The following is a 17,065-nucleotide window of genomic DNA, read 5'->3' as shown; positions in this document are numbered from 1 at the left end:
AATAATTCCTCATTTGTTAATTTGCGCGGCTGCATTTCAACTTTGCATTAATCCACTGTTTAAACACATTTTAAATCGTAAACTGCCTATCCGAAGGTAAAGCCTCGTCATTTCGGATGATGACCGAGTGAGGCATATGTAAAACACAACCTTGAACTGTATTGAAATAATCGAATTATTTTGTCGATGTCGAATGAACAAAACATTGTTTTCAATGTTATTTTAATTTATTTTGGTATGTGTGATTTGTTTATGCAATAATAGCGAAAATACACATTTTCTCGGACATGATCATCTGCGGGCGCTCTCAAAATCCGTTCCTGCCCTCGTGCTGCGCACTCGGGCAGGAACGGATTTTTCGAGCGCCCGCAGATGATCATGCTGCGCACTCGGGCAGGAACGGATTTTTCGAGCGCCCGCAGATGATCATGCCCTCGAAAACGTGTATTATCCCTATAATGATAACTTGATGTCTTACCTTTTGCATTTGGTGACACTTTGCGTCTCAAGTATATAGAGGATAGGTGCTGACATATTCCAAGAAATAAAATGTAACATCGGGAAGGTAAATAGTAACCTGTTCGTAGAGTTTTGTCCCGACTTGTTGATCGATGGTCATGTATAGATATAACTCAAAAGTTTAATTTGTATTGTTTTAATGCATATTTTTGTTGATTTGTATGACATCATGAAACGAAAATTTATGATAAGATCAACGGAGCATCACAGCTGTTTGAACCCACGTTTCTGACGTATGTACATACACGTACGGCTGTACGTCCGTAAAGAATGTCAAGACTTCACGTGTCCGAGAACGTAATAAGACACATTTTGAATCAGTAACAAGAAAATTTTATACGATAATGAAAAGTATTTAGGCATAATTTTGCGATTGTTGAACAAATTTGATATAGCGTTTACAATGTATGTACCCGATTGAAAACTAATATCAACATCACTAACTAATGTATCGTTCAAATAATAGCAGTTGTAATTTCAACTATTAAAGGGCGCATTTATAACTCGTTTAATGCGATCAAAGACATATTTCAGCGTTAAATATAACTGTTTGTACTTTTTGTAAACTAAAGATATTTGACTTGAGTAGTTTATTCACTGTTCTTTCCGAAAAAAGGACGAAAACCCCAAGCTTTCAAACACTAGTCTATTCGAGTTCCCAATCGGATACTGCATGAGTGTAAAGAATTAATGAATCCAGTAATCCAATGGAGGGTGAAAATCAACACTATCAATTTAAGAACAAAAAGTAATTATATATCTTGAAAATAATCCCCCATCCTTGAAAATGCAAACACGGAACACAAAAGTGACATGTTCTGCTTATTCCGCCTGATATGAATAAGCTATAATTTAGTCTCTGGCACGGAAAGGACCTCATAAACCTCGAAATACACGTACAATAAACGTTAATATAAAACAAGGGTATACCAGAGAGGATAATCACGTGACAAACAAGATGGCGACGTCCCAGCAGAGACAAGAATTCTCGCAGCTTTATACCCTTTATATCTTCAAATCTTTGTTTAAATGCCGCTAACTTTTCAACATTATCAACAAGAAAGTGATTAGCGTTTAGTTCGTATTAATATAAGCGTTATATCTTGACTTTATTGTCTTAGCGGGAGCTGCAATTTTGTGATCCCCTAAGAAATTTCGTAGCGAGTTAAATCGAGATATAGACTTAAGGAAACTTTGCGGCATCTAAACAATTCATTACATTAATAAAGGGTATTAAACGGTGAAAAAAGTGATGCCATAGGTTAAATGAAATGGGAGGCAACTACCGATAGGAGTTCGAAATACATGAAGTGTAGTTAAAATTACCTCCCATGAATGGTGATACCACCGCCGCGATGTAAAACAGCACCAAGTAAGTGTAAACGTACTTGGACAAAGCCAATTGTGGACAGCATGGAAAACATGCACAGAAACATCATAGCTCGAACCGCACCGAAGTCGTCTGTAGGAGGGCATCAATAAAGCAAATGGTATGGCGCACCAAAGGGTTCGAAACTTTAACTTCTGCTCGAGCAGAAAAAAATGCTGCTCGAGCAGCAATTTACTGGTCGAGCAGCATTTAAATGCTGCTCGAGCAGCAAAATTCCTGCTCGAGCTGCAATATGCTGCTCGAGCAGCATTTATTTTTAGAATAAGCCATCGAACCCGTCAGCCAATCAAATTTGAGCTCACAAACGGACGACATAAGCTATCTCTACGGAAAACGAAATAGACCGGTGTAGCGTGAATATTTTCAGATCGTGAGATAGGTCAGATAAATCGGAAATCTGACGATTTTAACAGTACCCCCGTGAGATTGCTCCGATCAGTCGCCGTGAAAAATGTCAGATTAATGAAAAATAATATTTAACGCATTGTTGTTTCAATTCAACTTAATTTCGCGTTTTAACAGCTTGCAGTTATTTTCGGACATCTTTTTTTCGGACGTTAACGTAAACACGCTGTTCACAACAAAGATATCAAAACAGTAGTTCTAACACCATGCAAACATTTGAATTTTAAAACGATTATCGTTTTAAATGTTATATATATCGATGATGTAAATAATAGTTTAACATTGCAAGTGTCTTCAATGGGAAGTTATTTCTTGCTCGTTAGTCCGATCATCTCAAGCGTCTTCATTATCTACAATACCACCAGATACGTACCGACACAATATCGTCTGCCGGTGTCTCATGCCATTCCCAACGACACCATATCGTTTGCCGGTGTATCATGCCTTTCCCACCGACACCATATCGTTTGCCGGTGCATCACCATGCCTTTCCCACCGACACCATATCGTCTGCCGTTGTCTCATGCCTTTCAAGCGACACCATTTCGACTGCCGGTGTCTCATGCCTTTCTCACCGACACCATATCATCTGCCAGTGGCTCATGACTTTCCCACCGACACCATAACATCTGCCGTTGTTTTATGCCTTTCCCGACGACACCATATCGTCTGCCGGATCAAATGCATTTCGACAACAAGGACTCTAGTTGGATTCTTAAGTAACCATTCAGCATCCCAACCCCTCTTTAATAGCTTCAACATCCGACAATTTTATGACTTGAGTCAATTGGGGAAACAAAGTATAGCTAATTATCGCGATAAAACTGTCTGCGTCGTAGTCGCATTTAATTTGCGTCTTTTTACGGTATAACTTTACAACAAAAAAAGGTCGTTAGTCGGCTTTTATTGCAAAAAGCAGTAACGTCTACCTGCATCACGTTATCACGGTCTGCTGGTCTACCAGTTGCATTTGCATATTGTTACGCCGGTACGTACAAACTGAAACGGAAATTGGGTAAAAATAATTATAACCGAAGTTTTTAGAATTTAACACCCTTGCAAAATATAAATTTGGTTTCTTTTTTGAATCACCTCATGAATTTCAAAATAAACACATTTGGCATGCAGTATAAGCCACAAACAAACATGGCGCCATAGTGAGCAAACGTCCGATTTCCACACCTACACACAAGTTTCAATAAAATATGTAATTAATGTACAGTAAAATGTAAAGATCGGGTACCAGGGTAGTCTACGATTGTGGTTCGTCATGTACCATACAGAGTATTACCGACGCATATATTTAACTGTGCTCTAATAGAATCTGTTTTATTGACGTACCGCCTCCGTGGCCCAATTGATAAGGCACCGGCCTCCTAAGCCTGGGATTGCGGGTTCGAGTCCCGTCGGAGGTTATATTTTACTTTTTACATATATCATCATACGCTCACACGGTCTATAGGTTTTGGATAAAATCTGCCTTTGTGTAAATTTAATTAAACATACGTGGCTGACATACGATTGACTTACTCAGTTCGAGTAAAGAAGAATCGCACTTAAGAAAGTCCCTTCTGGATCTTAACATCATAATATAATGGTTAGATATTGTTGATTAGAATAGATCAGTCGATCGTTCATGAAACGCTTTCACTAATGGCTAAGAAGCATATTCCCGGTTAGAGCGTTTCTGAAATACTTTTTTTTCACTTTCGTTTCAATTGGGGTTAAGATTTCAGGTCCGGGAGAAAAAGAGATCTGTCGACGTTTGAAATTTGATAATAGACAGTAACTTGTAGATGTTGTGTACAAGAGATGTCAACGATTGTGCTTCATATTAAATAAACCCAAGTGGACATATTATAGTTTCAAATCTAAGACACGTCAAGCAAATTATCGCCTCCGTGGCCTAATGGATAAGGCACCGGCCTCCTAAGCCGGGGATTGCGGGTTCGATACTCGCCGGAGGTTATTTTTAAAATGAATTGGGTACTTAATATTAGCAGTTCACTTTCTGCAAATGCAAACCTTTTATGCTCATATAATAATTATGTAAATAATCGTTTAACATTGCACGTGTCTTCAATTGGAAGTTATTTCTAGCTCGTTTATCCTAACTCCTAGATCACCTCAGGCGTCTTCATAGTCCACAATACCACAAGATTCGCACCGATATCATACGTCTTCCGGTGATTCATGCCTTTCCCAACTTCACCATATTGTCTGATGTTGTCACATGCCTTTCTCACCGCATATCGTCTGCCGGTGTCTCATGCCTTTTCCACCGGCACCATATCGTCTACCGGTGTGTCATAGTTTTCCCAACGACACAATATTGTCTGCAGGTGTTTCATGAATTATACACCGACACCATATCGTCTGCCGTAGTCTCATGCCATTTCGTCTACATCATATCGTATGTTGGTGTTTTATGCATTTTCCACCGACACCATATCGTCTGCCGGTGTCTGATGCCTTTTCAAAGTCACCATATCGTCTCGTGGTGTCTCATGCCTTTTCTACCTACACCGTATCGTCTTCAGGTGATACCTGCCTTTTTCGCCAACACCATATAGTCTGCCGCTGTCTTATGCCTCTCCCACTGACACCATATCATCTGCCGGTGTCCCATGCCTTTTCCGCAGACACCATATCGTCTGCCGCTGCCTCGTGCCTTTTTCACCGACACCATATCGTCTGCCGGTGCCTCATGCCTTTCCCACCGACACCATATCTTCTGCCGGTGCCTCGTGCCTTTCTCACCGACACCATATCGTCTGCCGGTGTATCATGCCTTTCCCACCGCCCCATATCGTCTGCAGGTGTTTCATATCTTTCCCGCCGACACTATTATCATTATAGTCTACCGGTGTGTCATGCCTTTCCAACCGAAACCATATCGTCTTCCGTTGTCTCATGCCTTTCGACAACAAGAACTCTAGGTGGCTTCTCAAATAACCATTCAGAAGCCCAATACCTCTTTATAAGCGTACGCATCAGACTATTGTATGACTTGAGTCAATTGTGGAAAGAATCCATAGCCAATGATTGCGACAAAAGTGTTACCCTCTCGAAGTCTCATTTAATTCTAGCCCTTTTACGGTATTGCATTACAAACGGACGTAAGTGGACTTTTGATTGCAAAAAGCAGTAACACGTCTACCTGCATCACGTCATCACGGTCTGCTGGTCAACCAATAGCTATTGCACATAGGTATGCAAGCAAGTATAAACTCAAAGGGAAATTGAGTAAATATGATTCTAAATGAAATTATTTAGAATTTAAACCCTTGCAAAACGTTAATTGGTTTCTTTGTCGAATCACCTTATGAATTTCAAAATAAACACATATAGCGTGAAGTATAAGCCACACACAAAGATGGCGCCATAGTGATAGAGCATCCGATTTCCACGCCTACACACAAGTTGAAATACAATATCTAGTTAATGTACAGTAATATGTAAAGGTCGGGTACCAGGGTAGTCTACGATTGTGCTTCGTCATGAAAACACCAAACAGACGCACATATTTAACTGTGAACTAATAGACGGTTTCAACGGTGTACCTCCGTGGCCCAATGGATAAGGTACCGTGAGCCGGGGATTGCGGGTTCGAGTCCCGCCAGAGGTAACATCACAAATATCATACAATCACACGTTTCCTTAGTTTCGGGTAAAATCTGCTTGTGTGTAAATTAAATTAAACGTACGTGGCTGACATACGTACTAGACTTACACTATGCAGGCAAACGTACAAATAAAAAGACAGGCGAACAGACTTCGGGCGTGCTGGCAGACTATTAAACAGAAAGAATGACATACAATGGGCGAATGTCATGATAAATCTTAACGCGAGCTGCTCGGAATCTACGCATAATGAGCATTTGAATACTACTGATCGTATATTAGAGCTTTAAATCGTATCTTAATGCTTTAAAGCGTCGAGCCGTTTTTTTGCAGCTTCGACACCTTACGGTTAAGCTGTTGGGGGGACCAATTAAACACTAACATGATATGAACAAGTGTACGAATTTAAGAGAAGAGTAGACTTGCATTAAAGGCATTTCATTCTGAATCATTGTATAATGGTTAGATATTATTGATTAGAATATATCAGTCGATTGCGGAAGAAGCGTGTTCACTTATGATTATGAAGCAGATTTTCGGCTAGAGCGTTTGCTGACACGCTCTTAGAACTTTCGATTTTATTGGGGTTCAATTTAAAATTCGGGAGGGCATGAGATCTGTTGATAACATTTCATAATAAACAGTAGCATGTAGCGGTCGTGTACTAGAGAAGTCCACGATTGTGCCTCAGCATTAATAAACCAAGAGGACATACATATTTTAGTTTCAAATCGAAGACTAGTCAGACGAACTATCGCCTCCGTGGCCTAATGGATAAGGCACCGGCCTCCTAAGCCGGGGATTGCGTGTTCAAGTCCTGCCGGAGGTTATGTTCCAAGGGAATTGGGTATATATTTTATGCTCATGTAAATAATTGTTTAACATTGTAAGTGTCTTTAATGGGAACTTATTTCATTCTCGTTAATCCGAACTCCTGGATTATCTTAAGCGTCTTCATTATATACAATAGCACGAGTACGTACCGACACGATATTGTCTGGCGGTGTCTGATGCCTTTTGCACCAACACCATATCGTCTGCCGGTGTCTCATGCCTTTCAAGCAAAACAATTTCGTCTGCCGATATCTAATGCCTTTCCCACCGACACAATATTGTCTGCTGTTGTCTTATGCCTTTCAAGCGACACCATATAATCTGCCGGTGTCTAATGCCTTTGCCACCGTATAAACCATATCGTCTGCCGATGTCTCATGCCTTTCCCACCGATACCATATCGTCTGCCGGTGTCTTGTGCCTTTTGCGCTGACACCATATCGTCTGCCGATGTCTCATGCCTTTCCCACTATACCATATCGTCGGCCGGTGTTTCATGCCTTTTGCGCCCACACCATATCGTCCGCCGGTGTCTCATGCCTTTCCCACCGACACCATATCGTCTGCCGGTGTCTCATTCCTTTTGACAACAAGAACTATGGATGGCTTCTCAAATAACCATTCAGCATTCCAACCCCTCTTTAATGGCGTCAGTATCATAAAATTGTATGACTTTAGTCAATTGAGGAAACAATGCATCGATAATTATTGCGACAGAACTTTCTGGCTCTGTATTTCGCATTTCACTCGGGCCCTTTTACGGTCTTGCTTTACAAACGGTCGTTAGTCGGCTTTTGATTACAAATCGCAGTAACTCGTCTACCTGCATCATGTTATCACGGTCGGCTGGTCTACCAATAGCAATTGCATATCGCTATGCCAGTAAGTACAATCTGAAACTGAAGTTGAGTAAAATGATTCTCAGTGATTTTTTTTATAGAATTAAATACCCTTGAAAAACGTTAATTGTTTTATTTGTCGAATCAACGCATTCACTTCTGAATAAACACATATCGTCGCTGTCGTTCTCAAACCTCGTAGCTACAAAGTGCCAACTTTTCAGGAGAGAGACAAAACCGTCAGATTTTTTTATAACGATGTTTTAGAAATTGAAATTCTGTGAAATACCAAACAAATGAAGCTGCAAAATACATTATAAGCCGTAGACGCGTAAGTCATACTGATAAGTCATACTGATAAGTCATACTGATAAGGCATACTGGTATTCAGAAATGTTAGCTACGATATTTTGTCACCACAGTTTTGTCATTTTTATGAGGTACGACAATTCGTCCTGATAGGAAACCTTGTAGCTGCAAATATAAAAACCTTTTTGCCAAACTTGTCCAAACGAAATGAATTACCTATAGGTAAAATGACGTCACTACGACGTTCCGCCGAAAAAAAGCCAACAATCAAGCTACAACATTTCTTCACGTGGCTTTTTCAAGGGCTCTGATTGGCATAGAGCTACGAGATATAGCACAAAACACGCGCCATACTTCATATATTCGGAAAAGACGACATTTTTTTGAAAATTTTGGAGCTAAGAAGTTTGAGAACGACAGCGACGATATGACATGCAGTATAGGCCATACACAAACATGGCACCATAGTGATCGAGCGTCCGATTTCCACACATAGAGACATGTTTCAATTAAATATGTAGTAAATGTATAGTAACATGTAAAGGTCGGATATGAGAGTAGTCTGCGATTGTTCTTCGTCATGTAAACACCAAAAAAGAAGCACATATTTGAGTGTGAACTAATACAATCGGTTTTATCGACGTACCGCCTCCGTGGCCCAATGGATAAGGCACCGGCCTCCTAAGCCGGGGATTGCGGGTTCGAGTCCCGCCGGAGGTTTCATAAAGACATTTTTACATATATAATCATACGTTCACACGTTTCCTTAGGTTTTGGTAAAATGTGCGTTTGTGTTAATTGAACGTATCAGAGTGACATACACAATAGACTTTCTTTGTGCAGACAAACGTACAAATTAATAGACAGACGAACATGCATCAGGCGTGCTGGCGGACTTACAGAAAGATCGACATACAATGGGCGAATGTCATCATTAATCTTTACACGAGCTTCTCAGAATCTACTCGTAATAAGCCTTTGAATAGTACTGATCGTATCTTAGAGCAATACATTGCTTAATGATTTAGAGTGATATTATGGGCATTTTTCACTGTGGAATTGAGCTGAAAGGTATTAACAGGTCAAAAGAAATAGTTAAAATGTGGATACTGACCAAATATCTGCAACTCATCTTGCTACCATTTGTTTACAAAAATATAGTTTATATTCGATATTTTACATGACTCACTCAGTCATCTAAGCCGAAATGATCCGTTCAACAAAATTGTGTCTTTGTGTCGTATGAACGAATCTGCACGTAAACTAAATTTAGGCTCACATCGTGCATGCATGATCAGTTGTCAAACGAAAGTACCTACGGTTGATATTCAAATGCATTATTTTTCTCTTTCCGGGATATTGTTTTAGTATGTTGATGCTGCATTAACAAATATAAGTGTATAAGAAGTGAAAACACCAAAAATCAACAACGATTGCGATAGACACCTATAAACTGTTACATGCCCATAATATCACTTTAAAGCGTCTAGCCCCTTTTTATTGCAGCTTCGACGCGTTACGCTTAAGCCTTTTTACATTGTGACGACCAATCAAACATTATACAGAAATTGACTATGGCTTTGTCACAGACGTGACGTATACCCCATCATGCTGCATTGACACAGAATATTTTTTATGCTGTCTTCACAAAACAAGAGAAGCTAATTTATGGCGATTATCATGCCATTATCATTTATGGCCATTTTGACCTTTGAACTATTGAATTCTTTCGCATGACACGCCGTCCAATGATTGTGAACAAAATTAATGTACAGGGTCATTTTAAAATCTCACAATGAATGACATAGTTATTACCGGGAATAGCTCATTTATGGCCATTTTTGACTTTTGAACTCCAAGTGTGACATTGACCTTGGAGATGTTGACGTAATTCTTTCGCATGACACACCGTCCAATGATTGTGAAAAAATGTACAGAGTAATTTTAAAATCTCACAATAAATGACATAGCTATAGCCCGGACAAGATCATTTATGGCCATGGTTGACCTTTGAACTCAAACTTTGACCTTGACCTTTTAAATATGGACGTAACTCTTTCGCATGAAACGCCGTCCAATGACTGTGAGTAAATGTACCGAGTAATTTAAAAATCTCATAATGAATGACATAGTTATGGCCCGGACAAGATCAGATATGGCCATTTTTGATCTTTGAACTCAAAGTGTGACCCTGACGTTGCATATATCGACGTAATTCTTTCGCATGACACACCGTCCAATAATGGTGAACTAATGTGCCAAACGATTTTAAAATATCACAATGAACGCCAAAATAATGGCCCGGACAAGCTCATTTATGGCCATTTTTGACCTTTGAACTAAAAGTGTGACCTTGACCTTGGAGATATCGACGTAATTCTTTCGCATGACACACCTTCCAATTATGGTGAACACACGTGCCAAATGATTTTAATGTCTCACAATAAATGACAAAGTTATGGCCCGGACAAGCTTATTTATGGGCAACTCGGTATCCGGAGAAGCGCCCCCCCCCCCGGAGAACTGCCCCCTTATTTTAAAGGTGGCGGAGAGGTTCCCCCCCATCAAATCGGTAGGGGCGGAGAACTGCCCCCCTGTCAGAATTTAGAAGGCGGATATCTGCCCCCCCCCCATCAAATCTGTAGAGGCGGAGAACTGACCCCCCCCCCCCCCGGTGTCATATTAGTTATTAGTTACGTAGTGAAAACAATACTTACGGGTAAGTTTACATTAACGCCGTACACATTTTATCCGGTAACAATTTAATTTCAGTACAAGTATATTACCATTTATCGAACTGAATAACACAAATTGTCTAGAGGCATGTGATAATACTGTTTAAGGCCCTTGGTACGCATCTGCACCACTCACTATACATGAATGCCATGTAAAAGTCGTGTTTTAATAAGAGTGCTTAACATAGTCGAGATCCACACTGGAAACGCGTGCGTGTTAATACTGGCCATGTTTCGTAACTAAATATAGACGTGCAACTCAGTACTTATGGAGGAAAAGTTACATCGGAATTAATTTACATTATAAAGATAGTATTGACCCATGGAAAAAAACGTAAATTTACGTATGAAAAAGTAAATTAATAGGCAAAGCAAAGGCAATAATTTAGCTGACTTGAAGAAGCAAGTGAAGTGAAGTCGAATTTATAATCAATTTATTTATGTTGTTTAGTTAATTCATGTGACATACAAAATAACATACATAAATACACGCATTACATGCATACATACATTCACAGTTACAATCATACATACATACATTCAGACATACATTAAAAAATATATACATGCTTACATAAACGTTCAAAACATACATTCATACATACATACATTCATACATACATACATTCATACATATATACATACATTCATACATATATACATTCACAGTTACAATCATACATACAGTCAACTATCTGCCCTCCTCCCCCCCCCCAAAAAAAAAAAATATAAAAAATATACGAAATAATGTAGGATATAATATGATCGGTAATTGATAAGTATTAATAAAAGAAAGTATGTGCTTTTTTAATAATCTGAATGTACAGTTGTCACATTTAATGTCTCTTTTACATTTGTGGTCGGTGTTTTCACGGGTTGTTAGGTGTGAAAGGTCCTATATACAACAAACAATAATTAAAATGGCAAAACATTAATCACACTTAATAATGCAGGCAGAGAACTTGTTATCGTTAACGATAAGCACCGCGATCTTTTAATTGGTAGTCCGGACCGACCTTAATTGTTAAGAACTTGTTAGCTTTGAATAAAGCCGCATACGGGTTTATTATATTGAACCGTCGAAATCCGTAATTGGCGAAAACAAACACATAAATTATTGTTTTCAGCTTGCATAAGGATGGATTAAATTGCATGCTAATTGTTTGTTTTAATTACGGGGAAAATATCAAATAATTAAGCCGCGAAAACTTTTTATTAGCAAAAAGTGATTTGTTTTTCTTTGTTCACATAGACGAAAATCACGTGATTATCAAGATGGCGACGTCCATGCCGAGGCAGGTATTTTTTTGCCATTTTATAACTTTTATTACTTGTACAACTTTATATTACTTTTGAAATTTCACTCAATTTCCAGACATAATAGCAAGAAAGTTACTGGCGTTATTGTCATTATAATACTCGCTTTATATATCGCCGCGAAATTTCTTTAATTAGGGGGCACTTCTCCGGGTCATCAATTCTGACAGGGGGCCCCTTATTAATCAGCAGGGGGGGGGGGCTGTTCTCCGCCCTATAAAAAAACAGTGAGGGGGCAGTTCTCCGCCCAGTGAAAAATCTTTTGGGGGGGGGGGGGCAGTTCTCCGGGGGGGCACTTCTCCTAGAGCCGGGCAACTCTATGTGTGACATTGACCTTGGAGATAACGAGTACTTCTTCGCATCACACACCGCCCCATGATGGTGAACAAATGTACCAAGTCATTTAAAAATCTATCGATGAATGACATAGTTATAGTCCAGACAAACTTTCGGTTTAAAACGCACTAAGTGACCGCGTGACATAGTTTTTGACCCGGCATGACCCATATTCAAACTTGACCTAGACATCAACTAGATACAACTTCTGACCAAGTTTGGTGAAGATCGGATGAAGTTTTCGGGACATACAGACCAACAAAGTGACTCTTATAATGGTAATGGGGTTATAATTAACAAGTGTACGAAGTTAAGAGGAGAGTAGTATTATTCAAGAGAGTCCATACTGAATCTCAACATCATTATATAATGGGGAGCCATTGTTGATAAGAATATATCAATCGATTGTGAAAGAAGCCCTTTTTATAATATTTATGAAGCAGATTTCCGGCTAAAGTGTTTCCTGACACGCTTTTATAATTTTCGTTTCAATTGGGGTTCAATTTAAAAATTGGGAGGAGATGAGATCTGTTGATGTTTGACCTTTCATAATAGACAGTAACTTGTAGAGGTGGTGTACTAGAGAGGTCAACGATTGTGCTTGAGCATAAATAAACCAAGAGGACATATAATAAATTATATTTCAGGTTCAAGTCTTCGACTATTCAAACAAAGTATCGCCTCCGTGGCCTAATGGATAAGGCACCGGCCTCCTAAGCCGGTGATTGCGGGTTCGAGTCCCGCCGGAGGTTATTTTCCAAGTGAATTGGGTATTTAATAGTAACGCTTCACTTTCTACACATGCAAACCTTTTATGCTCATATAATAATTATGTAAATAATCGTTTAACATTGCAAGTGTCTTCAATGGGAAGTTATTTCTTGCTCGTTAATCCGATCATCTAAAGCGTCTTCATTATCTACAGTACAACCAGATACGAACCGACACAATATCGTCTACCGGTGTACCATGCCATTCTCACCGACACCATATCGTCTACCGGTGTCTCATGCTATTCCCACCGACACCATATCGTCTGCCGGTGTCTCAGGCCATTCCCAACGACACCATATCGTCTGCCGGTGTCTCATGCCATTCCCAACGACACCATATCGTTTGCCGATGTATCATGCCCTTCCCACCGACACCATATCGTCTGCCGTTGTCCCATGCCTTTCAAGCGACGCCATTTCGTCTGCCTGTGCCTCATGCCTTTCTCATCGACACCATATCGTCTGTCGGTGTCTCCTGCCTTTCTTACCGACAACATATCATCTGCCGGTGTTCCATGCCTTTCCCGCCGACAACATATCGTCTGCCGATGTCGGATGCATTTCCCACCGACACCATATTGTCTGTCGGTGTCTCTTGTCTTTCTTACCGACACCATATCGTCTGACGGTGTCTTATGCCTTTCCCACCGACACCATATCGTCTGTCGGTGTCTCGTACCTTTTTCACCGACACCATATCGTCTGGCGAAGTCTCATGCCTTGCCCACCGACGTCATATCGTGTGCCGTTATCACATGCCTTTCGACAACAAGAACTCTAGTTGGATTCTTAAGTAACCATTCAGCATCCCAACCCTTCTTTAATAACGTCAATATCCGGCAATTTTATGACTTGAGTCAATCGTTGAAACAAAGCATAGCTAATTATTGCGATAAAACTGTCTGCATCGTAGTCGCATTAAATTTGCGCATTTTTACGGTATTGCTTTACAAAAAAGGTCGTTAGTCGGCTTTTATTGCAAAAAAGCAGTAACTCGTCTACCTGCATCACGTTATCACGGTCTGCTGGTCTACCAGTAGCATTTGCCTACGATGGGAAGTTATTTCTTGCTCGTTAATCCGAACTCCTAGATGATCGCAAGCGTCTTCATTATCCACAATACCACAAGATTCGCACCGATATCATATTATCTGCCGGTGTCTCATTCCTTCCCCACCGACACAATATCGTCTGCCGCAGTCTCATGCCTTTCCCACCGACACCGTTACGTCCACCGGTGTCTTTTGCCTTTCCCACCGATACCATATCGCCTGCCGGTGAGCCATGCCTTTCCCATCGACACCATATCGTCTTCCGGTGTTTCATGCCTTTCCCACCCACACCATATCGTCTTCCGTTGTCACATGCCTTTCTCATCGCACCATATCGTCTGCCGTAGTCTCATGCCTTTCCAACCGACACCATATCGCCTGTCGGTGATCCATGCCTTCTCCACCGACACCATATCGTCTTCCTGTGTCTGATGCCTTTCCTACCGTGAAGTTTATTATCTCAAGTCTTAATAATTATTATTATCATAATGTAGGACCGATACACGATGAAACAATCGTGGTTTCCGTACAAAATAGATAACGTCAGCGCAGACAAACAAGCGGATAAACATACATATGAATTAGGGATGGCATCGAATACCTCTATCGGTATTCGAATGTTCGTAAATTCATTCATTCGAATATTCGCATAAAACGGCTGGATTTATTTTTCCTTGTTATGTGTTAATTTCCCAATCTCTTGCACGCCGGTTACATTACATTCACCTCTGTGTTGGGCTCAGAACGGACTATTGTTATGAAAGCGTCTCATTCATGTCATGATCATACCAAGCGTTCATCATTGAGGTTACAGTATACTAAACAATCTATTGCACGACGGTTACATTGCATTCACTGCATTAAAGAAAACCATCTCATGCCATGATATCTTATATCAGTCTTAATTCATTATTATAAAATTGATATGGTTTTTTGTTGTTAAGAAACCAAATTCATACACACGTCGAAGCAATTCCTAACGTCACTCAATAAACATTATGTTCAATTATTTACATATGTAAAGTGCGTGGAATGATTCCATCTGCGTAAATGGGCAATAAAATAGTTCCAAAGAGTTGCATTAAAACTCGCAAGTATTTGCACGATTTATCGTACATTTAAAAGTCATATTTCTTAATTTAATGCATGCGATCTTAAATATCCAATCAAATATACATTGAATGCGTTTGTTCGGTTTTAGCTATTTTTTAGACAAAATGGCGTGCTGAGCCTTTCGCAGAGTTGTATGTGAGAGCAAGGAACGACAACTCTGCGTGGAGATTGTTAATTTCCATTGGTTTGTAAGTTATATCCGTTTGCTAAATACGAGGCTGTTTATTAACGTTGCTATGGAATAATTGTATCGCTGTCAACTAATACTATGACCGATACTGTGATCGGGCACAAATAGAATGAAAAACATCGTGTCATAGAATTTTATTTTTTAATGATTCCACAGATTTGTAGCAAACTGCGCATATGTAAAACTAAGTTTACACACATTACATGTTGCGGTCTTCTTATCCACAGGCCGTGTAAAGTATTCCATACTGCAGAAAGGGCTGGTGGCATTTTCAGATTTGAATTATGATTCCTTGATGATTGTTTAATTTATATCATCTGTTACTTTTGAGTAATTCACATATTTAAATGTCTGTTCAAACTGTGATCACAAAAACTAAATTATTATTCGCCTGTAAATTGAAGCCCTTAATTGGTACCTAATTGACAAACAACAGATCGGGCCCTTTCTTATAGTAAGTATATTGCATTGCGCGATTTGAGTAATTCACACATTTTAATGGCTGGACATACTGTGATCACAAAACTTAATTATTATTCGCCAGTCAATTGAAACCGTTAATCGGCACCCCATTGGCGAACAACAGTCGGGGCCTTTCTTAGAGCGTGTATATTGCATTGCGCAATCAACACTGATACGGGCCGCGTTATCAGTTTGACACGAAGAACGTCACGTCAAACATGTTACTCCCAGGTGATTTCGGTTGCATTTTAGTAAGCGGTTCGCAGGTCATTAAATATTGGTGAAATTACGTTTGGAAAAAAATGCGAATATCATTTTTATTATTCGAATGCTGACCATTCAATCGAATATTCGAATAATTTTGCCATCCCTAATATGAATAGACTGACGAAAAGGAATTACTATAGACATGTATGCGGATTTTCGTACGTGTCGGCAAACAGACGGACAGAGAGAGACGCACACATTGGGCATAATTTTATGTGAAAAATCAGGCAATTCGATTAAATCGACATATCAAATCGCGGAATTTAAAGGTCTCGTCAGCCGGTATATATCGAAAGACGATAGCTCAACTCTCGTGGCGCCGTTGGCTAACCCTGAATGCAAGAATTTGTAAGCACAGACCGCTTAAAAATCAAATCGTTAATTTCACCGAACCGCGTCCTGTTTCGATAAATAATTTTGCGAGCTGCTCGGAATGTTCTCGTGACGTCACCAAGCCTTTGATGATATATATAGTATCCTAGCGCATTAAAGGCTTAGAAAGGTCAAGTGCCTTGCCGTTTTTTTGTTATTACCTTACCATAAAGCTTTTTTACTCTCTTACGACAGTGTGAACGTATTTACAAGAGTGCGCATTAAGGCGGAAAGGAGAATTTCATTGAGGAGCGTCCGTGCAGGATATCACCATCATGATATTCGTGATAACAAGATTCACTTTCATAAATGACTAAGAAACAGGCTGGAGGGTTTGCTGACACATTTTCGTTGTAGTTGGGGTTCAATTCCAGGTCGCAAAGTTTATCATACCACCGCATTGATATCTGATTGATATAGCGTTGCCTGATATATCTTTTTATATCATGGTCAACAGGAAGTTCTTTTATCAGCCAATGTTTGGAGTAACGTGAGATTTGCAATGAAGTCAACAATTTCAATCAACAT

At 39.8% G+C, this 17,065-nt stretch overlaps 4 non-coding genes across 4 annotated transcripts; all 4 read left to right on the top strand.

Annotated features, from left to right (window-relative positions):
* The first annotated feature begins 3,656 nt into the window (after positions 1-3,656).
* On the top strand, positions 3,657-3,729 carry Trnar-ccu (transfer RNA arginine (anticodon CCU)). Its single transcript has one exon. It is a non-coding gene; the product is annotated as a tRNA-Arg (tRNA).
* Positions 3,730-4,209: 480 nt separating this feature from the next.
* Trnar-ccu (transfer RNA arginine (anticodon CCU)) lies at positions 4,210-4,282 on the top strand. Its single transcript has one exon. It is a non-coding gene; the product is annotated as a tRNA-Arg (tRNA).
* A 4,285-nt stretch (positions 4,283-8,567) lies between these two features.
* Trnar-ccu (transfer RNA arginine (anticodon CCU)) lies at positions 8,568-8,640 on the top strand. Its single transcript has one exon. It is a non-coding gene; the product is annotated as a tRNA-Arg (tRNA).
* Positions 8,641-12,987: 4,347 nt separating this feature from the next.
* Trnar-ccu (transfer RNA arginine (anticodon CCU)) lies at positions 12,988-13,060 on the top strand. The gene has a single exon. It is a non-coding gene; the product is annotated as a tRNA-Arg (tRNA).
* Positions 13,061-17,065: the final 4,005 nt, after the last annotated feature.

Source organism: Dreissena polymorpha, chromosome 3 (genome assembly GCF_020536995.1).
Source record: "Dreissena polymorpha isolate Duluth1 chromosome 3, UMN_Dpol_1.0, whole genome shotgun sequence".
Classification (NCBI taxonomy): Eukaryota; Metazoa; Mollusca; class Bivalvia; order Myida; family Dreissenidae; genus Dreissena; species Dreissena polymorpha.
Note: the sequence above shows the minus strand (reverse complement) of the source record. Positions and strands in the feature narration are given on the sequence as shown.